We start from the raw sequence: 25,634 nt of genomic DNA, 5'->3' as shown, positions 1-25,634 counted from the left end.
CCTGGATGTGTGCGGGACCCTCGTGCTTCCTCTCGAGTGGAGACGGGTATGTCGGGGAACTTCTGGACTTGCAGCAAGGGTGTGAAGGACCCTTTGGAAGTTCCAGTGGTTAGATGTTATTAGCCTCGAGAAGCCTCAGCGGAAATGGGCCTCATATCGCCTGGAGGACAAAACCTCCTGGATTTTCTCGAATTGCTGCAGGTGCTCTCGACTTACGACGGGGACTTCGGGGACCCGCTCTGGTGGCCTCAGGAAAGGCCAGTCCCCATGCGAGTTCCTCGGGGGCCTCTCGGGATTCCTCTCCCGTCGATGCCGGGGCCTAAGACCTTGTGTGGAGTCAGGCCCGGAACCTGAGGATTCCTCTCCAGTGCTGACATGGATCTTGGGGTACTTCTGGAGACTCCCCAGGGGAGTCAGTCCTCCTCTCGAATACGGGCATGCACTTGCACTTTCCTCCAGAGCGGTAGCAGCAGTGTCACGCATTCCGCCGCGTGGATCATAGGATCTATGGTTTTCCCTCGAGTCTTTCCCACGAGGCTTTCCCACGAGGCTTTCCCACAGGGCTGCCCCACGTGCACACGTGGTGGGAGTCGATCCTCGGCTTGAACGTCAAGGCAGTGCAGGGAAAACAGGTTCCTCTGGAATGGACTGACACATCTGGGGGACTCCTGGAATGGTGGCACGACCCTGGAGTTCCTCTCGCCTTTCCTGTGGAGAGCGCCTCCTCTTGAGATGCAACGGGAACGCCGGGAATTCTTTCCCTACGAAACAGGGAAAGGATCCCTCATCACGAGCTAGGAGGCGGAAACGGGGCTCCCCTGGATGTGTGCGGGACCCTCGTGCTTCCTCTCGAGTGGAGACGGGTATGTCGGGGAACTTCTGGACTTGCAGCAAGGGTGTGAAGGACCCTTTGGAAGTTCCAGTGGTTAGATGTGATTAGCTTCGAGAAGCCTCAGCGGAAATGGGCCTCATCTCCCCGGAGGGCAAAACCTCCTGGATTTTCTCGAGTTGCGGCAGGTGCTCTCGACTTACGACGGGGACCTCGGGGACCCGCTCTGGTGGCCTCAGGAAAGGCCAGTCCCCATGCGAGTTCCTCGGGGGCCTCTCGGGATTCCTCTCCCGTCGATGCCGGGGCCTAAGACCTTGTGTGGAGTCGGGGCCGGAACCTGAGGATTCCTCTCCAGTGCTGACTTGGATCTTGGGGTACTTCTGGAGTCTCCCCAGGGGAGTCAGTCCTCGTCTCGAATGCGGGCATGCACTTGCCCTTTGCTCCAGAGCGGTAGCAGCAGTGTCACGCAGTCCGCCGCGTGGATCAAAGGATCTATGGTTTTCCCTCGAGTCTTTCCCACGAGGCTTTCCCACGAGGCTTTCCCACAGGGCTGTCCCACGTGCACACGTGGTGGGAGTTGATCCTCGGCTTGAACGTCAAGGCAGTGCCGGGAAAACAGGTTCCTCTGGAAAGGACTGACACATCTGGGGTCTCTTGGAATGGTGGCACGACCCTGGAGTTCCTCTCGCCTTTCTTGTGGAGAGCGCCTCCTCTTGAGATGCGACGGGAACGCCGGGAATTCTTTCCCTACGAAACAGGGAAAGGATCCCTCATCTCGAGCTAGGAGGCAGAAACGGGGCTCCCCTGGATGTGTGCGGGACCCCACGTGCTTCCTCTCGAGTGGAGACGGGTATGTCGGGGAACTTCTTGAGTTTCAGCAAGAGTGTGAAGGACCATTTGGAAGTTCCAGTGGTTAGATGTGATTAGCCTCTAGAAGACTCAGCGGAAATGGGCCTCATCTCGCCTGGAGGGCAAAACCTCCTGGATTTTCTCGAGTTGCGGCAGGTGCTCTCGACTTACGACGGGGACCTCAGGGACCCGCTCTGGTGGCCTCAGGAAAGGCCAGTCCCCATGCGAGTTCCTCGGGGGCCTCTCGGGATTCCTCTCCCGTCGATGCCGGTCCCTAAACCTTGTGTGGAGTCGGGGCCGGAACCTGAGAATTCCTCTCCAGTGCTGACATGGATCTTGGGGGTACTTCTGGAGTCTCCCCAGGAGAGTCAGTCCTCGTCTCGAATGCTGGCATGCACTTGCGCTTTCTTCCAGAGCGGTAGCAGCACTGTCACGCAGTCCGCCGCGTGGATCAAAGGAACTATGGTTTTCCCTCGAGTCTTTCCCACGAGGCTTTCCCACGAGGCTTACCCACAGGGCTGTACCACATGCACACGTGGTGGGACTCGATCCTCGGCTTGAACGTCAAGGCAGGGCCGGGAAAACAGGTTCCTCTGAAATGGACTGACACATCTGGGTGTCTCTTGGAATGGTGGCACGACCCTTGAGTTCCTCTCGCCTTTCCTGTGCAGAGCGCCTCCTCTTGAGATGCGACGGGAACGCCGGGAATTCTTTCCCTACGAAACAGGGAAAGGATCCCTCATCTCGAGCTAGGAGGCGGAAAAGGGGCTCCCGTGGATGTGTGCGGGACCCCACGTGTTTCCCCTCGAGTGGAGACGGGTATGTCGCGGAACTGCTTGAGTTGCAGCAAGGGTGTGAAGGACCCTTTGGAAGTTCCAGTGGTTAGATGTGATTGGCCTCGAGAAGCCTCAGCGGAAATGGGCCTCATCTCGCCTGGAGGGCAAAACCTCCTGGATTTTCTCGAGTTGCGGCAGGTGCTCTCGACTTACGACGGGGATCGGGGACCCGCTCTGATGGCCTCAGGAAAGGCCAGCCCCATGCGAGTTCTACGGGGGCCTCTCGGTATTCCTCTCCCGTCGATGCCGGGGCCTAAGACCTTCTGTGGAGTCGGGGCCGGATCCTGAGGATTCCTCTCCAGTGCTGACATGGATCTTGGGGTACTTCTGGAGTCTCCCCAGGGGAGTCAGTCCTCGTCTCGAATGCGGGCATGCACTTGCGCTTTCCTCCAGAGCGGTAGCAGCAGTGTCACGCAGTCCGCTGCGTGGATCAAAGGATCTATGGTTTTCAGTCGAGTCTATCCCGGGGCTTTCCCACGAGGCTTACCCACAGGGCTGTCCCACGTGCACACGTGGTGGGAGTCGATCCTCGGCTTGAACGTCAAGGCAGTGCAGGGAAAACAGGTTCCTCTGGAATGGACTGACACATCTGGGGGACTCATGGAATCGTGGCACGACCCTGGAGTTCCTCTTGCCTTTCCTGTGGAGAGCGCCTCCTCTTGAGATGCGATGGGAACGCCGGGAATTCTTTCCCTACGAAACAGGGAAAGGATCCCTCATCTCGAGCTAGGAGGCGAAAACGGGGCTCCCCTGGATGTGTGCGGGACCCTCGTGCTTCCTCTCGAGTGGAGACGGGTATTTCGGGTTACTTCTGGACTTGCAGCAAGGGTGTGAAGGACCCTTTGGAAGTTCCAGTGGTTAGATGTGATTACCCTCGAGAATCCTCTTCGGAAATAGGCCTCATCTCGCCTGGAGGGCAAAACCTCCTGGATTTTCTCGAGTTGCGGCAGGTGCTCTCGACTTACGACGGGGACCTCGGGGACCCGCTCTGGTGGCCTTAGGAAAGGCCAGGCCCCATGCGAGTTCCTCGGGGGCCTCTCGGGATTCCCCTCCCGTCGATGCTGGGGCCTAAGACCTTCTGTGGAGTCGGGGCCGGAACCTGAGGATTCCTCTCCAGTGCTGACATGGATCTTGGGGTACTTCTGGAGTCTCCCTAGGGGAGTCAGTCCTCGACTCGAATGCGCGCATGCACTTGCGCTTTCCTCCAGAGCGGTAGCAGCAGTGTCACGCAGTCCGCCGCGTGGATCAAAGGATCTATGGTTTTCCCTCGAGTCTTTCCCACGAGGCTTTTCCACGAGGCTTTCCCACAGGGCTGTCCCACTTGCACACGTGGTGGGAGTCGATCCTCGGCTTGAACGTCAAGGCAGTGCAGGGAAAACAGGTTCCTCTGGAATGGACTGACACATCTGGGGGACTCTTGGAATGGTGGCACGACCCTCGAGTTCCTCTCGCCTTTCCTGTGGAGAGCGCCTCCTCTTGACATGCGACGGGAAGCCGGGAATTCTTTCCCTACGAAACAGGGAAAGGATCCCTCATCTCGAGCTAGGAGGCGGAAACGGGGCTCCCCTGGATGTGTGCGGGACCCTCGTGCTTCCTCTCCAGTGGACACGTGTATGTCGGGGAACTTCTGGACTTGCAGCGAGGGTGTGAAGGACCCTTTGGAAGTTCCAGTGGTTAGATGTGATTAGCCTCGAGAAGCATCAGCGGAAATGGGCCTCATCTCGCCTGGAGGGCAAAACCTCCTGGATTTTCTCGAGTTGCGGCAGGTGCTCTCGACTTACGACGGGGATCTCAGGGACCCGCTCTGGTGGCCTCAGGAAAGTCCAGTCCCCATGCGAGTTCCTCGTGGGCCTCTCGGGATTCCTCTCCCGTCTATGCCGGTGCCTAAGACCTTGTGTGGAGTCGGGGCCGGAACCTGAGGATTCCTCTCCAGTGCTGACATGGATCTTGGGGTAATTCTTGAGTCTCCCCAGGGGAGTCAGTCCTCGTCTCGAATGCGGGCATGCACTTACCCTTTCCTCCAGAGGGGTAGCAGCACTGTCACGCAGTCCGCCGCGTGGATAAAAGGATCTATGGTTTTCCCTCGAGACTTTCCCACGAGGCTTTCCCACGAGGCTTTCCCACAGGGCTGTCCCACGTGCACACGTGGTGGGAGTCGATCCTCGACTTGAACGTCAAGGCAGTGTAGGGAAAACAGGTTGCTCTGGATTGGACTGACACATCTGGGGGACTCTTGGAATGGTGGCACTACCCTGGAGTTCCTCTCGCCTTTCCTGTGCAGAGCGCCTCCTCTTGAGATGCGACGGGAACACCGGGAATTCTTTCCCTACGAAACAGGGAAAGGATCCCTCATCTCGAGCTAGGCGGCGGAAACGGGGCTCCCCTGGATGTGTGCGGGACCCTCGTGGTTCTTCTCCAGTGGAGACCTGTATGTCGGGGAACTTCTTGAGTTGCAGCAAGGGTGTGAAGGACCCTTTGGAAGTTCCAGTGGTTAGATGTGATTGGCCTCGAGAAGCCTCAGCGGAAATGGGCCTCATCTCGCCTAGAGGGCAAAACCTCCTGGATTTTCACGAGTTGCGGCAGGTCCTCTCCACTTACGACGGGGACCTCAGGGACCCGCTCTGGTGGCCTCAGGAAAGGCCAGTCCCCATGCGAGTTCCTCGGGGGCCTCTCGGGATTCCTCTCCCGTCGATGTCGGGGCCTAAGACCTTGTGTGGAGTCGGGGCCCGAACCTGAGGATTCCTCTCCAGTGCTCACATGGATCTTGGGGTAATTCTTTAGTCTTCCCAGGGGAGTCAGTCCTCGTCTCGAATGCGGGCATGCACTTGCGCTTTTCTCCAGAGGGGTAGCAGCAGTGTCACGCAGTCCGCCGCGTGGATTAAAGGATCTATGGTTTTCCCTCGAGACTTTCCCATGAGGCTTTCCCACGAGGCTTTCCCACAGGGCTGTCCCACGTGCACACGTGGTGGGAGTCGATCCTCGGCTTGAACGTCAAGGCAGTGCAGGGAAAACAGGTTGCTCTGGATTGGACTGACACATCTGGGGGACTCTTGGAATGGTGGCACGACCCTGGAGTTCCTCTCACCTTTCCTGTGGAGAGCGCCTCCTCTTGAGATGCGACGGGAACGCCGGGAATTCTTTCCCTACGAAACAGGGAAAGGATCCCTCATCTCGAGCTAGGACGCGGAAACGGGGCTCCCCTGGATGTGTACCGGACCCACGTGCTTCCTCTCGAGTGGAGACGGGTATGTCGGGGAACTTCTTGAGTTGCAGCAAGGGTGTGACGGACCCTTTGGAAATTCCAGTGGTTAGATGTGATTAGCCTCGAGAAGCATCAGCGGAAATGGGCCTCATCTCGCCTGGAGGGCAAAACCTCCTGGATTTTCTGGGGTTGCTGCAGGTGCTCTCGACTTACGACGGGGACCTCAGGGACCCGCTCTGGTGGCCTCAGGAAAGGCCAGTCCCCATGCGAGTTCCTCCGGGGCCTCTCGGGATTCCTCTCCCATCGATGCCGGGGCCTAAGACCTTGTGTGGAGTCGGGGCCTTAACCTGAGGATTCCACCCCAGTGCTGACATGGATCTTGGGGTACTTCTGGAGTCTCCCCAGGGGAGTCAGTCCTCGTCTCGAATGCGGGCATGCACTTGCGCTTTCCTCCAGAGCCGTAGCAGCAGTGTCACGCAGTCCGCTGCGTGGATCAAAGGATCTATGGTTTTCCCTCGAGTCTTTCCCACGAGGCTTTCCCACGAGGCTTTCCCACAGGGCTGTCCCACGTGCACACGTGGTGGGAGTCGATCCTCGGCTTGAACGTCAAGGCAGTGCAGGGAAAACAGGTTCCTCTGGAATGGACTGACATATCTGGGGGACTCTTGGAATGGTGGCAGGACCCTGGAGTTCCTCTCACCTTTCCTGTGGAGAGCGCCTCCTCTTGAGATGCGACGGGAACGCCGGGAATTCTTTCCCTACGAAACAGGGAAAGGATCCCTCATCTCGAGCTAGGAGGCGGAAACGGGGCTACCCTGGATGTGTGCGGGAACCTCGTGCTTCCTCTCGAGTGGAGACGGGTATGTCGGGGAACTTCTGGACTTGCAGCAAGGGTGTGAAGGACCCTTTGGAAGTTCCAGTGGTTAGATGTTATTAGCCTCGAGAAGCCTCAGCGGAAATGGGCCTCATATCGCCTGGAGGACAAAACCTCCTGGATTTTCTCGAATTGCTGCAGGTGCTCTCGACTTACGACGGGGACCTCGGGGACCCGCTCTGGTGGCCTCAGGAAAGGCCAGTCCCCATGCGAGTTCCTCGGGGGCCTCTCGGGATTCCTCTCCCGTCGATGCCGGGGCCTAAGACCTTGTGTGGAGTCAGGCCCGGAACCTGAGGATTCCTCTCCAGTGCTGACATGGATCTTGGGGTACTTCTGGAGACTCCCCAGGGGAGTCAGTCCTCCTCTCGAATACGGGCATGCACTTGCACTTTCCTCCAGAGCGGTAGCAGCAGTGTCACGCATTCCGCCGCGTGGATCATAGGATCTATGGTTTTCCCTCGAGTCTTTCCCACGAGGCTTTCCCACGAGGCTTTCCCACAGGGCTGTCCCACGTGCACACGTGGTGGGAGTCGATCCTCGGCTTGAACGTCAAGGCAGTGCAGGGAAAACAGGTTCCTCTGGAATGGACTGACACATCTGGGGGACTCCTGGAATGGTGGCACGACCCTGGAGTTCCTCTCGCCTTTCCTGTGGAGAGCGCCTCCTCTTGAGATGCAACGGGAACGCCGGGAATTCTTTCCCTACGAAACAGGGAAAGGATCCCTCATCTCGAGCTAGGAGGCGGAAACGGGGCTCCCCTGGATGTGTGCGGGACCCTCGTGCTTCCTCTCGAGTGGAGACGGTTATGTCGGGGAACTTCTTGAGTTGCAGCAAAGGTGTAAAGGACCCTTTGGAAGTTCCAGTTGTTAGATGTGATTAGCCTCGAGAAGCCTCAGCGGAAATGGGCCTCATCTCGCCTGGAGAGCAAAACCTCCTGGATTTTCTCCAGTTGCGGCTGGTGCTCTCGACTTACGCCGGGGCCCTCAGGGACCCGCTCTGGTGGCCTCAGGAAAGGCCAGTCCCCATGCGAGTTCCTCGGGGGCCTCTCGGGATTCCTCTCCCGACGATGCCGGGGCCTAAGACCTTGTGTGGAGTCGGGGCCGGAACCTGAGGATTCCTCTCCAGTGCTGACATGGATCTTGGGGTACTTCTGGAGTCTCCCCAGGGGAGTCAGTCCTCGTCTCGAATGCGGGCATGCACTTGCGCTTTCCTCCAGAGTGGTAGCAGCAGTGTCACGCAGTCCGCTGCGTGGATCAAAGGATCTATGGTTTTCAGTCGAGTCTATCCCGGGGCTTTCCCACGAGGCTTACCCACAGGGCTGTCCCACGTGCACACGTGGTGGGAGTCGATCCTCGGCTTGAACGTCAAGGCAGTGCAGGGAAAACAGGTTCCTCTGGAATGGACTGACACATCTGGGGGCCTCATGGAATCGTGGCACGACCCTGGAGTTCCTCTTGCCTTTCCTGTGGAGAGCGCCTCCTCTTGAGATGCGACGGGAACGCCGGGAATTCTTTCCCTACGAAACAGGGAAAGGATCCCTCATCTCGAGCTAGGAGACGAAAACGGGGCTCCCCTGGATGTGTGCGGGACCCTCGTGCTTCCTCTCGAGTGGAGACGGGTATTTCGGGTTACTTCTGGACTTGCAGCAAGGGTGTGAAGGACCCTTTGGAAGTTCCAGTGGTTAGATGTGATTACCCTCCAGAATCCTCTTCGGAAATAGGCCTCATCTCGCCTGGAGGGCAAAACCTCCTGGATTTTCTCGAGTTGCGGCAGGTGCTCTCGACTTACGACGGGGACCTCGGGGACCCGCTCTGGTGGCCTTAGGAAAGGCCAGGCCCCATGCGAGTTCCTCGTGGGCCTCTCGGGATTCCCCTCCCGTCGATGCTGGGGCCTAAGACCTTCTGTGGAGTCGGGGCCGGAAGCTGAGGATTCCTCTCCAGTGCTGACATGGATCTTGGGGTACTTCTGGAGTCTCCCCAGGGGAGTCAGTCCTCGACTCGAATGCACGCATGCACTTGCGCTTTCCTCCAGAGCGGTAGCAGCAGTGTCACGCAGTCCGCCGCGTGGATCAAAGGATCTATGGTTTTCCCTCGAGTCTTTCCCACGAGGCTTTTCCACGAGGCTTTCCCACAGGGCTGTCCCACTTGCACACGTGGTGGGAGTCGATCCTCGGCTTGAACGTCAAGGCAGTGCAGGGAAAACAGGTTCCTCTGGAATGGACTGACACATCTGGGGGACTCTTGGAATGGTGGCACGACCCTCGAGTTCCTCTCGCCTTTCCTGTGGAGAGCGCCTCCTCTTGACATGCGACGGGAAGCCGGGAATTCTTTCCCTACGAAAGAGGGAAAGGATCCCTCATCTCGAGCTAGGAGGCGGAAACGGGGCTCCCCTGGATGTGTGCGGGACCCTCGTGCTTCCTCTCCAGTGGACACGTGTATGTCGGGGAACTTCTGGACTTGCAGCGAGGGTGTGAAGGACCCTTTGGAAGTTCCAGTGGTTAGATGTGATTAGCCTCGAGAAGCATCAGCGGAAATGGGCCTCATCTCGCCTGGAGGGCAAAACCTCCTGGATTTTCTCGAGTTGCGGCAGGTGCTCTCGACTTACGACGGGGATCTCAGGGACCCGCTCTGGTGGCCTCAGGAAAGTCCAGACCCCATGCGAGTTCCTCGTGGGCCTCTCGGGATTCCTCTCCCGTCGATGCCGGTGCCTAAGACCTTGTGTGGAGTCGGGGCCGGAACCTGAGGATTCCTCTCCAGTGCTGACATGGATCTTGGGGTATTTCTGGAGTCTCCCCAGGGGAGTCATTCCTCGTCTCGAATGCGGGCATGCACTTGCGCTTTCCTCCAGAGCGGTAGCAGCAGTGTCACGCAGTCCGCCGCGTGGATCAAAGGATCTATGCTTTTCTCTCGAGACTTTCCCATGAGGCTTTCCCACGAGGCTTTCCCAGAGGGCTGTCCCTCGTGCACACGTGGTGGGAGTCGATCCTCGGCTTGAACGTCAAGGCAGTGCAGGGAAAACAGGTTCCTCTGGAATGGACTGACACATCTGGGGGACTCTTGGAATGGTGGCACGACCCTGGAGTTCCTCTCGGCTTTCCTGTGGAGAGCGCCTCCTCTTGAGATGCGACGGGAACGCCGGGAATTCTTTCCCTACTAAACAGGGATAGGATCCCTCATCTCGAGTTAGGAGGCGGAAAAGGGGCTTCCCTGGATGTGTGTGGGACCCTCGTGCTTCCTCTCGAGTGGAGACGGGTATGTCGGGGAACTTCTGGACTTGCAGCGAGGGTGTGAAGGACCCTTTGGAAGTTCCAGTGGTTAGATGTGATTAGCCTCGAGAAGCCTCAGCGGAAATGGGCCTCATCTCGCCTGGAGGGCAAAACCTCCTGGATTTTCTCGAGTTGCGGCAGGTGCTCTCGACTTACGACCGGGACCTCGGGGACCCGCTCTGGTGGCCTCAGGAAAGGCCAGTCCCCATGCGAGTTCCTCTGGGGCCTCTCGGGATTCCTCGCCCGTCGATGCCGGGGCCTAAGACCTTGTGTGGAGTCGGGGCCGGAACCTGAGGATTCCTCTCCAGTGATGACATGGATCTTGGGGTACTTCTGAAGTCTCCCCAGGGGCGTCAGTCCTCGTCTCGAATGCGGGCATGCATTTGCGCTTTCCTCCAGAGCAGTAGCAGCAGTGTCACGCAGTCCGCCGCGTGGAGCAAAGGATCTATGGTTTTCCCTCGAGTCTTTCCCACGAAGCTTCCCACGAGGCTTTCCCACAGGGCTGTCCCACGTGCACACGTGGTGGGAGTCGATCCTCGGCTTGCACGTCAAGGCAGTGCAGGGAAAACAGGTTCCTCTGGAATGGACTGACACATCTGGGGGACTCTTGGAATGGTGGCACGACCCTCGAGTTCCTCTCGCCTTTCCTGTGGAGAGCGCCTCATCTTGAGATGCGACGGGAATGCCGGGAATTCTTTCCCTACGAAACAGGGAAAGGATCCCTCATCTCGAGCTAGGAGGCGGAAACGGTGCTTCCCTGGATGTATTCGGGACGCTCGTGCTTCCTCTCGAGTGGAGACGGGTATGTTGGGAATTTCTTGAGTTGCAGCAAGGGTGTGAAGGACCCTTTGGAAATTCCAGTGGTTAGATGTGATTAGCCTCGAGAAGCCTCAGCGGAAATGGGCCTCATCTCGCCTGGAGGGCAAAACCTCCTGGATTTTCTCGAGTTGCGGCAGGTGTTCTCGACTTACAATGTGGACCTCAGGGACCCGCTCTGGTGGCCTCAGGAAAGCCCAGTCCCCATGCGAGTTCTTCGGGGGCCTCTCGGGAATCCTCTCCGGTGGATGCCGGGGCCTAAGATCTAGTGTGGAGTCGGGGCCGGAACCTGAGGATTCCTCTCCAGTGCTGACATGGATCTTGGGGTACTTCTGGAGTCTCCCCAGGGGCGTCAGTCCTCGTCTCGAATGCGGGCATGCCCTTGCGCTTTCCTCCAGAGCGGTAGCAGCAGTGTCACGCAGTCCGCTGCGTGGATCAAAGGATCTATGGTTTTCAGTCGAGTCTATCCCGGGGCTTTCCCACGAGGCTTACCCACAGGGCTGTCCCACGTGCACACGTGGTGGGAGTCGATCCTCGGCTTGAACGTCAAGGCAGTGCAGGGAAAACAGGTTCCTCTGGAATGGACTGACACATCTGGGGGACTCATGGAATCGTGGCACGACCCTGGAGTTCCTCTTGCCTTTCCTGTGGAGAGCGCCTCCTCTTGAGATGCGACGGGAACGCCGGGAATTCTTTCCCTACGAAACAGGGAAAGGATCCCTCATCTCGAGCTAGGAGGCGGAAACGGGGCTCCCCTGGATGTGTGCGGGACCCTCGTGCTTCCTCTCGAGTGGAGACGGGTATTTCGGGTTACTTCTGGACTTGCAGCAAGGGTGTGAAGGACCCTTTGGAAGTTCCAGTGGTTAGATGTGATTACCCTCGAGAATCCTCTTCGGAAATAGGCCTCATCTCGCCTGGAGGGCAAAACCTCCTGGATTTTCTCGAGTTGCGGCAGGTGCTCTCGACTTACGACGGGGACCTCGGGGACCCGCTCTGGTGGCCTTAGGAAAGGCCAGGCCCCATGCGAGTTCCTCGGGGGCCTCTCGGGATTCCCCTCCCGTCGATGCTGGGGCCTAAGACCTTCTGTGGAGTCGGGGACGGAACCTGAGGATTCCTCTCCAGTGCTGACATGGATCTTGGGGTACTTCTGGAGTCTCCCTAGGGGAGTCAGTCCTCGACTCGAATGCGCGCATGCACTTGCGCTTTCCTCCAGAGCGGTAGCAGCAGTGTCACGCAGTCCGCCGCGTGGATCAAAGGATCTATGGTTTTCCCTCGAGTCTTTCCCACGAGGCTTTTCCACGAGGCTTTCCCACAGGGCTGTCCCACTTGCACACGTGGTGGGAGTCGATCCTCGGCTTGAACGTCAAGGCAGTGCAGGGAAAACAGGTTCCTCTGGAATGGACTGACACATCTGGGGGACTCTTGGAATGGTGGCACGACCCTCGAGTTCCTCTCGCCTTTCCTGTGGAGAGCGCCTCCTCTTGACATGCGACGGGAAGCCGGGAATTCTTTCCCTACGAAAGAGGGAAAGGATCCCTCATCTCGAGCTAGGAGGCGGAAACGGGGCTCCCCTGGATGTGTGCGGGACCCTCGTGCTTCCTCTCCAGTGGACACGTGTATGTCGGGGAACTTCTGGACTTGCAGCGAGGGTGTGAAGGACCCTTTGGAAGTTCCAGTGGTTAGATGTGATTAGCCTCGAGAAGCATCAGCGGAAATGGGCCTCATCTCGCCTGGAGGGCAAAACCTCCTGGATTTTCTCGAGTTGCGGCAGGTGCTCTCGACTTACGACGGGGACCTCGGGGACCCGCTCTGGTGGCCTCAGGAAAGGCCAGTCCCCATGCGAGTTCCTCTGGGGCCTCTCGGGATTCCTCGCCCGTCGATGCCGGGGCCTAAGACCTTGTGTGGAGTCGGGGCCGGAACCTGAGGATTCCTCTCCAGTGATGACATGGATCTTGGGGTACTTCTGAAGTCTCCCCAGGGGAGTCAGTCCTCGTCTCGAATGCGGGCATGCATTTGCGCTTTCCTCCAGAGCAGTAGCAGCAGTGTCACGCAGTCCGCCGCGTGGAGCAAAGGATCTATGGTTTTCCCTCGAGTCTTTCCCACGAAGCTTCCCACGAGGCTTTCCCACAGGGCTGTCCCACGTGCACACGTGGTGGGAGTGGATCCTCGGCTTGAACGTCAAGGCAGTGCAGGGAAAACAGGTTCCTCTGGAATGGACTGACACATCTGGGGGACTCTTGGAATGGTGGCACGACCCTCGAGTTCCTCTCGCCTTTCCTGTGGAGAGCGCCTCATCTTGAGATGCGACGGGAATGCCGGGAATTCTTTCCCTACGAAACAGGGAAAGGATCCCTCATCTCGAGCTAGGAGGCGGAAACGGTGCTTCCCTGGATGTATTCGGGACCCTCGTGCTTCCTCTCGAGTGGAGACGGGTATGTTGGGAATTTCTTGAGTTGCAGCAAGGGTGTGAAGGAACCTTTGGAAATTCCAGTGGTTAGATGTGATTAGCCTCGAGAAGCCTCAGCGGAAATGGGCCTCATCTCGCCTGGAGGGCAAAACCTCCTGGATTTTCTCGAGTTGCGGCAGGTGTTCTCGACTTACAATGTGGACCTCAGGGACCCGCTCTGGTGGCCTCAGGAAAGCCCAGTCCCCATGCGAGTTCTTCGGGGGCCTCTCGGGATTCCTCTCCCGTGGATGCCGGGGCCTAAGACCTTGTGTGGAGTCGGGGCCGGAACCTGAGGATTCCTCTCCAGTGCTGACATGGATCTTGGGGTACTTCTGGAGTCTCCCCAGGGGAGTCAGTCCTCGTCTCGAATGCGGGCATGCACTTGCGCTTTCCTCCAGAGCGGTAGCAGCAGTGTCACGCAGTCCGCCACGTGGATCAAAGGATCTATGGTTTTCTCTCGAGACTTTCCCACGAGGATTTCCCACGAGGCTTTCCCACAGGGCTGTCCCACGTGCACACGGGGTGGGAGTCGATCCTCGGCTTGAAGGTCAAGGCAGTGCAGGGAAAAGAGGTTCCTCTGGAATGGACTGACACATCTGGGGGACTCTTGGAATTGTGGCACGATCCTGGAGTTCCTCTCGCCTTTACTGTGGAGAGCGCCTTCTCTTGAGATGCGACGGGAACGCCGGGAATTCTTTCCCTAAGAAACAGGGAAAGGATCCCTCATCTCGAGCTAGGAGGCGGAAACGGGGCTCCCCTGGATGTGTGCGGGACCCTCGTGCTTCCTCTCGAGTGGAGACGGGTATGTCGTGGAACTTCTCCAGTTGCAGCAAGGTTGTGAAGGACCCTTTGGAAGTTCCAGTGGTTAGATGTGATTAGCCTCGAGAAGCCTCAGCGGAAATGGGCCTCATCTCCCCTGGAGGGCAAAACCTCCTGTATTTTCTCGAGTTGCGGCAGGTGCTCTCGACTTACGACGGGGACCACGGGGACCCGCTCTGGTGGCCTCAGGAAAGGCCAGTCCCCATGCGAGTTCCTCGGGGGCCTCTCGGGATTCCTCTCCCGTCGATGCCGCGGCCTAAGACCTTGTGTGGAGTCGGGGCCCGAACGTGAGGATTCCTCTCCAGTGCTGACATGGATCTTGGGGTACTTCTGGAGTCTCCCCAGGGGAGTCAGTTCTCGTCTCGAATGCGGACATGCACTTGCACTTTCCTCCAGAGCGGTAGCAGCAGTGTCACACAGTCCGCCGCGTGGATCAAAGGATCTATGGTTTTCCCTCGAGTCTTTCCTATGAGGCTTTCCCACGAGGCTTTCCCACAGGGCTGTCCCACGTGCACACGTGGTGGGAGTCGATCCTCGGCTTGAACGTCAAGGCAGTGCAGGGAAAACAGGTTCCTCTGGAATGGACTGACACATCTGGGGGACTCTTGGAATGGTGGCACGACCCTGGAGTTCCTCTCGCCTTTCCTGTGGAGAGCGCCTCCTCTTGAGATGCAACGGGAACGCCGGGAATTCTTTCCCTACGAAACAGGGATAGGATCCCTCATCTCGAGCTAGGAGGCGGAAAAGGGGCTTCCCTGGATGTGTGCGGGACCCTCGTGCTTCCTCTCGAGTGGAGACGTGTATGTCGGGGAACTTCTTGAGTTGCAGCAAGGGTGTGAAGGACCCTTTGGAAGTTCCAGTGGTTAGATGTGATTAGCCTCGAGAAGCCTCAGCGGAAATGGGCCTCATCTCGCCTGGAGGGCAAAACCTCCTGGATTTTCTCGAGTTGCGGCAGGTGCTCTCGACTTACGACGGGGACCTCGGGAACACGCTCTGGTGGCCTCAGGAAAGGCCAGTCCCCATGCGAGTTCCTCGGGGGCCTCTCGGGATTCCCCTCCCGTCGATGCCGGGGCCTAAGACCTTGTGTGGAGTCGGGGCCGGAACCTGAGGATTCCTCTCCAGTGCTGACATGGATCTTGGGGTACTTCTGGAGTCTACCCAGGGGAGTCAGTCCTCGTCTCGAATGCGCGCATGCACTTGCTCTTTCCTGCAGAGCGGTAGCAGCAATGTCACGCAGTCCGCCGCGTGGATCAAAGGATCTATGGTTTTCCCTCGAGTTTTTCCCACGAGGCTTTCCCACGAGGCTTTCCCACAGGGCTGTCCCACGTGCACACGTGGTGGGAGTCGATCCTCGGCTTGAACATCAAGGCAGTGCAGGGAAAACAGGTTCCTCTGGAATGGACTGACACATCTGGGGGACTCTTGGAATGGTGGAACGACCCTGGAGTTCCTCTCGCCTTTCCTGTGGAGAGCGCCTCCTCTTGAGATGCAACGGGAACGCCGGGAATTCTTTCCCTACGAAACAGGGAAAGGATCCCTCATCTCGAGCTAGGAGGCGGAAACGGGGCTCCCCTGGATGTGTGCGGGACCCTCGTGCTTCCTCTCGAGTGGAGACGGGTATGTCGGGGAACTTCTGGACTTGCAGCAAGGGTGTGAAGGACCCTTTGGAATTTCCAGTGGTTAGATGTGATTAGCCTCGAGAAGCCTCAGCGGAATTGGGCCTCATCTCGCCTGGAGGGCAAAACCTCCTGGATTTTCTCGAGTTGCGGCAGGTGCTCTCGACTTACGACGGGGACCTCGGGGACCCGCTCTGGTGGCCTCAGGAAAGGCCAGTCCCCATGCGAGTTCCTCAGGGGCCTCTCGGGATTCCTCTCCCGTCGATGCCGGGGCCTAAGACCTTGTGTGGAGTCGGGGCCGGAACCTGAGGATTCCTCTCCAGTGCTGACATGGATCTTGGGGTAATTCTGGAGTCTCCCCAGGGGAGTCAGTCCTCGTCTCGAATGCGGGCATGCACTTGCGCTTTCCTCCAGAGCGGTAGCAGCAATGTCACGCAGTCCGCCGCGTGGATCAAAGGATCTATGGTTTTCCCTCGAGTCTTTCCCACGAGGCTTTCCCACGAGGCTTTCCCACAGGGCTGTCCCACGTGCACACGTGGTGGGAGTCTATCCTCGGCTTGAACATCAAGGCAGTGCAGGGAAAACAGGTTCCTCTGGAATGGACTGACACATCTGGGGGACTCTTGGAATGGTGGCACGACCCTGGAGTTCCTCTCGCCTTTCCTGTGGAGAGCGCCTCCTCTTGAGATGCGACGTGAACGCCGGGAATTCTTTCCCTACGAAACAGGGAAAGGATCCCTCATCTCGAGCTAGGAGGCGGAAACAGGGCTCCCCTGGATGTGTTCGGGACCCTCGTGCTTCCTCTCGAGTGGAGACGGGTATGTCGGGGAACTTCTGGACTTGCAGCAAGGGTGTGAAGGACCCTTTGGAAGTTCCAGTGGTTAGATGTGATTAGCCTCGAGAAGCCTCAGCGGAAATGGGCCTCATCTCGCCTGGAGGGCAAAACCTCCTGGATTTTCTCGAGTTGCGGTAGGTGCTCTCGACTTACTATGGGGACCTCGGGGACCCGCTCTGGTGGCCTCAGGAAAGGCCAGTCCCCATGCGAGTTCCTCGGGGGCCTCTCGGGATTCCTCTCCCGTCGATACCGGGGCCTAACACCTTGTGTGGAGTCGGGGCCGGAACCTGAGGATTCCTCTCCAGTGCTGACATGGATCTTGGGGTAATTCTGGAGTCTCCCCAGGGGAGTCAGTCCTCGTCTCGAATGCGGGCATGCACTTGCGCTTTCCTCCAGAGCGGTAGCAGCAATGTCACGCAGTCCGCCGCGTGGAGCAAAGGATCTATGGTTTTCCCTCGAGTCTTTCCCACGAGGCTTTCCCACAGGGCTGTCCCACGTGCACACGTGGTGGGAGTCGATCCTCGGCTTGAACGTCAAGGCAGTGCAGGGAAAACAGGTTCCTCTGGAATGGACTGACACATCTGGGGGACTCTTGGAATGGTGGCACGACCCTGGAGTTCCTCTCGCCTTTCCTGTGGAGAGCGCCTCCTCTTGAGATGCGACGGGAACGCCGGGAATTCTTTCCCTACGAAACAGGGAAAGGATCCCTCATCTCGAGCTAGGAGGCGGAAACGGGGCTCCCCTGGATGTGTGCGGGAACCTCGTGCTTCCTCTCGAGTGGAGACGGGTATGTCGGGGAACTTCTTGAGTTGCAGCAAGGGTGTGAAGGACCCTTTGGAAGTTCCAGTGGTTAGATGTGATTAGCCTCGAGAAGCCTCAGAGGAAATGGGCCTCATCTCGCCTGGAGGGCAAAACCTCCTGGATTTTCTCGAGTTGCGGCAGGTGCTCTCGACTTACGACGGGGACCTCGGGGACCCGCTCTGGTGGCCTCAGGAAAGGCCAGTCCCCATGCGAGTTCCTCGGGGGCCTCTCGGGATTCCTCTCCCTTCGATGCCGGGGCCTAAGACCTTGTGTGGAGTCGGGGCCGGAACCTGAGGATTCCTCTCCAGTGCTGACATGGATCTTGGGGTACTTCTGGAGTCTCCCCAGGGGAGTCAGTCCTCGTCTCGAATGCGCGCATGCACTTGCGCTTTCCTCCAGAGCGGTAGCAGCAGTGTCACGCAGTCCGCCGCGTGGAGCAAAGGATCGATGGTTTTCCCCCGAGTCTTTCCCACGAGGCTTTCCCACGAGGCTTTCCCACAGGGCTGTCCCACGTGCACACGTGGTGGGAGTCGATCCTCGGCTTGAACGTCAAGGCAGTGCAGGGAAAACAGGTTCCTCTGGAATGGACTGACACATCTGGGGGACTCTTGGAATGGTGGCACGACCCTGGAGTTCCTCTCGCCTTTCCTGTGGAGAGCGCCTCCTCTTGAGATGCGACGGGAACGCCGGGAATTCTTTCCCTACGAAACAGGAAAAGGATCCCTCATCTCGAGCTAGGAGGCAGAAACGGGGCTCCCCTGGATGTGTGCGGGACCCTCGTGCCTCCTCTCGAGTGGAGACGGGTATGTCGGGGAACTTCTTGAGTTGCAGCAAGGGTGTGAAGGACCCTTTGGAAGTTTCAGTGGTTAGATGTGATTAGCCTAGAGAAGCCTCAGCGGAAATGGGCCTCATCTCGCCTGGAGGGCAAAACCTCCTGGATTTTCACGAGTTGCGGCAGGTCCTCTCGACTTACGACGGGGACCTCAGGGACCCGCTCTGGTGGCCTCAGGAAAGGCCAGTCCCCATGCGAGTTCCTCGGGGGCCTCTCGGGATTCCTCTCCCGTCGATGCCGGGGCCTAAGACCTTGTGTGGAGTCGGGGCCGGAACCTGAGGATTCCTCTCCAGTGCTGACATGGATCTTGGGTTACTTCTGGAGTCTCCCCAGGGGAGTCAGTCCTCGTCTCGAATGCGGACATGCACTTGCGCTTTCCTCCAAAGCGGTAGCAGCAGTGTCACGCAGTCCGCCGCGTGCATCAAAGGATCTATGGTTTTCCCTCGAGTCTTTCCCACGAGGCTTTTCCACGAGGCTTTCCCACAGGGCTGTCCCACGTGCACACGTGGTGGGAGTCGATCCTCGGCTTGAACGTCAAGGCAGTGCAGGGAAAACAGGTTCCTCTGGAATGGACTGACACATCTGGGGGACTCTTGGAATGGTGGCACGACCCTGGAGTTCCTCTCGCCTTTCCTGTGGAGAGCGCCTCCTCTTGAGATGCGACGGGAACGCCGGGAATTCTTTCCCTACGAAACAGGGAAAGGATCCCTCATCTCGAGCTAGGAGGCGGAAACGGGGCTCCCCTGGATGTGTGGGGGACCCTCGTGCTTCCTCTCGAGTGGAGACGGGTATGTCGGGGAACTTCTTGAGTTGCAGCAATGGTGTGAAGGACCCTTTGGAAGTTCCAGTGGTTAGATGTGATTAGCCTCGAGAAGCCTCAGCGGAAATGGGCCTCATCTTGCCTGGAGGGCAAAACCTCCTGGATTTTCTCGAGTTGCGGCAGGTGCTCTCGACTTACGACCGGGACCTCAGGGAACCGCTCTGGTGGCCTCAGGAAAGGCCAGTCCCCATGCGAGTTCCTCGGGGACCTCTCGGGAATCCTCTCCCTGTCGATGCCGGGGCCTAAGACCTTGTGTGGAGTCGGGGCTGGAACCTGAGAATTCCTCTCCAGTGCTGACATGGATCTTGGGGTAATTCTTTAGTCTTCCCAGGGGAGTCAGTCCTCGTCTCGAATGCGGGCATGCACTTGCGCTTTCCTCCAGAGGGGTAGCAGCAGTGTCACGCAGTCCGCCGCGTGGATTAAAGGATCTATGGTTTTCCCTCGAGACTTTCCCACGAGGCTTTCCCACGAGGCTTTCCCACAGGGCTGTCCCACGTGCACACGTGGTGGGAGTCGATCCTCGGCTTGATCGTCAAGGCAGTGCAGGGAAATCAGGTTGCTCTGGATTGGACTGACACATCTGGGGGACTCTTGGAATGGTGGCACGACCCTGGAGTTCCTCTCGCCTTTCCTGTGGAGAGCGCCTCCTCTTGAGATGCGACGGGAACGCCGGGAATTCTTTCCCTAAGAAACAGGGAAAGGATCCCTCATCTCGAGCTAGGAGGCGGAAACGGGGCTCCCCTGGATGTGTGCGGGACCCTCGTGCTTCCTCTCGAGTGGAGACGGGTATGTCGGGGAACTTCTTGAGTTGCAGCAAGGGTGTGACGGACCCTTTGGAAATTCCAGTGGTTAGATGTGATTAGCCTCGAGAAGCATCAGCGGAAAAGGGCCTCATGTCGCCTGGAGGGCAAAACCTCCTGGATTTTCTGGGGTTGCTGCAGGTGCTCTCGACTTACGACGGGGACCTCGGGGACCCGCTCTGGTGGCCTCAGGAAAGGCCAGTCACCATGCGAGTTCCTAGGGGGCCTCTCGGGATTCCTCTCCCGTCGATGCCGGGGCCTAAGACCTTGTGTGGAGTCGGGGCCGGAACCTGCGGATTCCTCTCCAGTGCTGACATGGATCTTGGGGTACTTCTGGAGTCTCCCCAGGGGAGTCAGTCCTCCTCTCGAATACGGGCATGCACTTGCACTTTCCGCCAGAGCGGTAGCAGCAGTGTCACGCAGTCCGCCGCGTGGATCAAAGGATCTATGGTTTTCCCTCGAGACTTTCCCACGAGGCTTTCCCACGAGGCTTTCCCACAGGGCAGTCCCACGTGCACACGTGGTGGGAGTCGATCCTCGGCTTGAACGTCAAGGCAGTGCAGGGAAAACAGGTTCCTCTGGAATGGACTGACACATCTGGGGGACTCCTGGAATGGTGGCACGACCCTGGAGTTCCTCTCGCCTTTCCTGTGGAGAGAGCCTCCTCTTGAGATGCAACAGGAACGCCGGGAATTCTTTCCCTACGAAACAGGGAAAGGATCCCTCATCACGAGCTAGGAGGCGGAAACGGGGCTCCCCTGGATGTGTGCGGGACCCTCGTGCTTCCTCTCGAGTGGAGACGGGTATGTCGGGGAACTTCTGGACTTGCAGCAAGGGTGTGAAGGACCCTTTGGAAGTTCCAGTGGTTAGATGTGATTAGCTTCGAGAAGCCTCAGCGGAAATGGGCCCCATCTCCCCGGAGGGCAAAACCTCCTGGATTTTCTCGAGTTGCGGCAGGTGCTCTCGACTTACGACGGGGACCTCGGGGACCCGCTCTGGTGGCCTCAGGAAAGGCCAGTCCCCATGCGAGTTCCTCGGGGGCCTCTCGGGATTCCTCTCCCGTCGATGCCGGGGCCTAAGACCTTGTGTGGAGTCGGGGCCGGAACCTGAGGATTCCTCTCGAGTGCTGACTTGGATATTGGGGTACTTCTGGAGTCTCCCCAGGGGAGTCAGTCCTCGTCTCGAATGCGGGCATGCACTTGCGCTTTGCTCCAGAGCGGTAGCAGCAGTGTCACGCAGTCCGCCGCGTGGATCAAAGGATCTATGGTTTTCCCTCGAGTCTTTCCCACGAGGCTTTCCCACGAGGCTTTCCCACAGGGCTGTCCCACGTGCACACGTGGTGGGAGTTGATCCTCGGCTTGAACGTCAAGGCAGTGCCGGGAAAACAGGTTCCTCTGGAAAGGACTGACACATCTGGGGTCTCTTGGAATGGTGGCACGACCCTGGAGTTCCTCTCGCCTTTCCTGTGGAGAGCGCCTCCTCTTGAGATGCGAGGGGAACGCCGGGAATTCTTTCCCTACGATACAGGGAAAGGATCCCTCATCTCGAGCTAGGAGGCGGAAACGGGGCTCCCCTGGATGTGTGCGGGACCCTCGTGCTTCCTCTCTCGAGGGGAGACGGGTATGTCGGGGAACTTCTTGAGTTGCAGCAAGGGTGTGAAGAACCCTTTGGAAGTTCCAGTGGTTAGATGTGATTAGCCTCGAGAAGCCTCAGCGGAAATGGGCCTCATCTCGCCTGGAGGGCAAAACCTCCTGGATTTTCTCGAGTTGCGGCAGGTGCTCTCGACTTACGACGGGGATCTCAGGGACCCGCTCTGGTGGCCGCAGGAAAGGCTAGTCCCCATGCGAGTTCCTCGGGGGCCTCTCGGGATTCCTCTCCCATCAATGCCGGGGCCTAAGACCTTGTGTGGAGTCGGGGCCGGAACCTGAGGATTCCTCTCCAGTGCTGACATGGATCTTGGGGTATTTCTGGAGTCTCCCCAGGGGAGTCAGTCCTCGTCTCGAATGCGGACATGCACTTGCGCTTTCCTCAAGAGAGGTAGAAGCAGTGTCACGCTGTCCGCCGCGGGCATCAAAGGATCTATGGTTTTCCCTCGAGTCTTTCCCACGAGGCTTTCCCACGAGGCTTTCCCACAGGGCTGTCTAACGTGCAAACGTGGTTGGAGTCGATCCTCGGCTTGAACGTCAAGGCAGTGCAGGGCATACAGGTTCCTCTGGAATGGACTGACACATCTGGGGGACTCTTGGAATGGTGGCACGACCCTGGAGTTCCTCTCGCCTTTCCTGTGGAGAGCGCCTTCTCTTGAGATGCGACGGGAACGCCGGGAATTCTTTCCCTACGAAACAGGGAAAGGATCCCTCATCTCGAGCTAGGAGGCGGAAACGGGGCTCCCCTGGATGTGTGCGGGACCCTGGTGCTTCCTCTCGAGTGGAGACGTGTATGTCGGGGAACTTCTTGAGTTGCAGCAAGGGTGTGAAGGACCCTTTGGAAGTTCCAGTGGTTAGATGTGATTAGCCTCGAGAAGCCTCAGCGGAAATGGGCCTCATCTCGCCTGGAGGGCAAAAACTCCTGGATTTTCTCGAGTTGCGGCAGGTGCTCTCGACTTACGACGGGGACCTCAGGGACCCGCTCTGGTGGCCTTAGGAAAGGCCAGGCCACATGCGAGTTCTTCGGGGGCCTCTCGGGATTCCCCTCCCGTCGATGCTGGGGCCTAAGACCTTCTGTGGAGTCGGGGCCGGAACCTGAGGATTCCTCTCCAGTGCTGACATGGATCTTGGGGTACTTCTGGAGTCTCCCTAGGGGAGTCAGTCCTCGACTCGAATGCGCGCATGCACTTGCGCTTTCCTCCAGAGCGGTAGCAGCAGTGTCACGCAGTCCGCGGCGTGGATCAAAGGATCTGTGGTTTTCCCTCGAGTCTTTCCCACGAGGCTTTCCCACGAGGCTTTCCCACAGGGCTGTCCCACTTGCACACGTGGTGGGAGTCGATCCTCGGCTTGAACGTCAAGGCAGTGCAGGGAAAACAGGTTCCTCTGGAATGGACTGACACATCTGGGGGACTCTTGGAATGGTGGCACGACCCTCGAGTTCCTCTCGCCTTTCCTGTGGAGAGCGCCTCCTCTTGAGATGCGACGGGAAGCCGGGAATTCTTTCCCTACGAAACAGGGAAAGGATCCCTCATCTCGCGTTAGGAGGCGGAAACGGGGCTCCCCTGGATGTGTGCGGGACCCTCGTGCGTCCTCTCGAGTGGAGACGGGTATGTCGGGGAACTTCTGGACTTGCAGCGAGGGTGTGAAGGACCCTTTGGAAGTTCCAGTGGTTATATGTGCTTAGCCTCGAGAAGCATCAGCGGAAATGGGCCTCATCTCGCCTGGAGGGCAAAACCTCCTGGATTTTCTCGAGTTGCGGTAGGTGCCTCGACTTACTATGGGGACCTCGGGGACCCGCTCTGGTGGCCTCAGGAAAGGCCAGTCCACATGCGAGTTTCTCGAGGGCCTCTCGGGATTCCTCTCCCGTCGATACCGGGGCCTAACACCTTGTGTGGAGTCGGGGCCGGAACCTGAGGATTCCTCTCCAGTGCTGACATGGATCTTGGGGTACTTCTGGAGTCTCCCAGGGGAGTCAGTCCTCGTCTCGAATGCGCGCATGCACTTGCGCTTTCCTCCAGAGCGGTAGCAGCAGTGTCACGCAGTCCGCCGCGTGGAGCAAAGGATCTATGGTTTTCCCTCGAGTCTTTCCCACGAGGCTTTCCCACGAGGCTTTCCCACATGGCTGTCCCACGTGCACACGTGGTGGGAGTCGATCCTCGGCTTGAACGTCAAGGCAGTGCAGGGAAAACAGGTTCCTCTGGAATGGACTGACACATCTGGGGGACTCTTGGAATGGTGGCACGACCCTGGAGTTCCTCTCGCCTTTCCTGTGGAGAGTGCCTCCTCTTGAGATGCAACGGGAACGCCGGGAATTCTTTCCCTACGAAACAGGGATAGGATCCCTCATCTCGAGCTAGGAGGCGGAAAAGGGGCTCCCCTGAATGTGTGCGGGACCCTCGTGCTTCCTCTCGAGTGGACACGGGTATGTCGCAGAACTTCTTGAGTTGCAGCAAGGGTGTGAAGGACCCTTTGGAAATTCCAGTGGTTAGATGTGATTAGCCTCGAGAAGCCTCAACGGAAATGGGCCTCATCTCGCCTGGAGGGCAAAACCTCCTGGATTTTCTCGAGTTGCGGCAGGTGCTCTCGACTTACGACGTGGACCTCAGGGACCCGCTCTGGTGGCCTCAGGAAAGGCCAGGCCCCATGCGAGTTCCTCGGGGGCCTCTCGGGATTCCTCTCCCGTCGATGCCGGGGCCTAAGACCTTGTGTGGAGTCGGGGCCGGAACCTGAGGATTCCTCTCCAGTGCTGACATGGATCTTGGGGTACTTCTGGAGTCTCCCCAGGGGAGTCAGTCCTCGTCTCGAATGCGCGCATGCACTTGCTCTTGCCTCCAGAGCGGTAGCAGCAATGTCACGCAGTCCGCCGCGTGGATCAAACGATCTATGGTTTTCCCTCGAGTTTTTCCCTCGAGGCTTTCCCACGAGGCTTTCCCACAGGGCTGTCCCACGTGCACACGTGGTGGGAGTCGATCCTCGGCTTGAACATCAAGGCAGTGCAGGGAAAACAGGTTCCTCTGGAATGGACTGACACATCTGGGGGACTCTTGGAATGGTGGCACGACCCGGAGTTCCTCTCGCCTTTCCTGTGGAGAGCGCCTCCTCTTGAGATGCGACGTGAACGCCGGGAATTCTTTCCCTACGAAACAGGGAAAGGATCCCTCATCTCGAGCTAGGAGGCGGAAACGGGGCTCCCCTGGATGTGTGCGGGACCCTCGTGCTTCCTCTCGAGTGGAGACGGGTATGTCGGGGAACTTCTGGACTTGCAGCAAGGGTGTGAAGGACCCTTTGGAAGTTCCAGTGGTAGATGTGATTAACCTCGAGAAGCCTCAGCGGAAATGGGCCTCATCTCGCCTGGAGGGCAAAACCTCCTGGATTGTCTCGAGTTGCGGCAGGTGCTCTCGACTTACGACGGGGACCTCAGGGACCCGCTCTGGTGGCCTCAGGAAAGGCCAATCCCCATGCGAGTTTCTCGGGGGCCACTCGGCATTCCTCTAACTTCGATGCCGGGGCCTAAGACCTTGTGTGGAGTCGGGGCCGGAACCTGAGGATTCCTCTCCAGTGCTGACATGGATCTTGGGGTACTTCTGGAGTCTCCCCAGGGGAGTCAGTCCTCGTCTCGAATGCGCGCATGCACTTGCTCTTGCCTCCAGAGCGGTAGCAGCAATGTCACGCAGTCCGCCGCGTGGATCAAACGATCTATGGTTTTCCCTCGAGTTTTTCCCACGAGGCTTTCCCACGAGGCTTTCCCACAGGGCTGTCCCACGTGCACACGTGGTGGGAGTCGATCCTCGGCTTGAACATCAAGGCAGTGCAGGGAAAACAGGTTCCTCTGGAATGGACTGACACATCTGGGGGACTCTTGGAATGGTGGCACGACCCTGGAGTTCCTCTCGCCTTTCCTGTGGAGAGCGCCTCCTCTTGAGATGCGACGTGAACGCCGGGAATTCTTTCCCTACGAAACAGGGAAAGGATCCCTCATCTCGAGCTAGGAGGCGGAAACGGGGCTCCCCTGGATGTGTGCGGGACCCTCGTGCTTCCTCTCGAGTGGAGACGGGTATGTCGGGGAACTTCTGGACTTGCAGCAAGGGTGTGAAGGACCCTTTGGAAGTTCCAGTGGTTAGATGTGATTAGCCTCGAGAAGACTCAGCGGAAATGGGCCTCATCTCGCCTGGAGGGCAAAACCTCCTGGATTTTCTCGAGTTGCGGTAGGTGCCTCGACTTACTATGGGGACCTCGGGGACCCGTTCTGGTGGCCTCAGGAAAGGCCAGTCCACATGCGAGTTCCTCGAGGGCCTCTCGGGATTCCTCTCCCGTCGATACCGGGGCCTAACACCTTGTGTGGAGTCGG

This window comes from Ovis canadensis, chromosome 13 (assembly GCF_042477335.2).
Source record: "Ovis canadensis isolate MfBH-ARS-UI-01 breed Bighorn chromosome 13, ARS-UI_OviCan_v2, whole genome shotgun sequence".
NCBI classification, from domain to species: domain Eukaryota; kingdom Metazoa; phylum Chordata; class Mammalia; order Artiodactyla; family Bovidae; genus Ovis; species Ovis canadensis.
The sequence above is the reverse complement of the archived record's forward strand: the minus strand, read 5'-3'. Positions refer to the sequence as shown.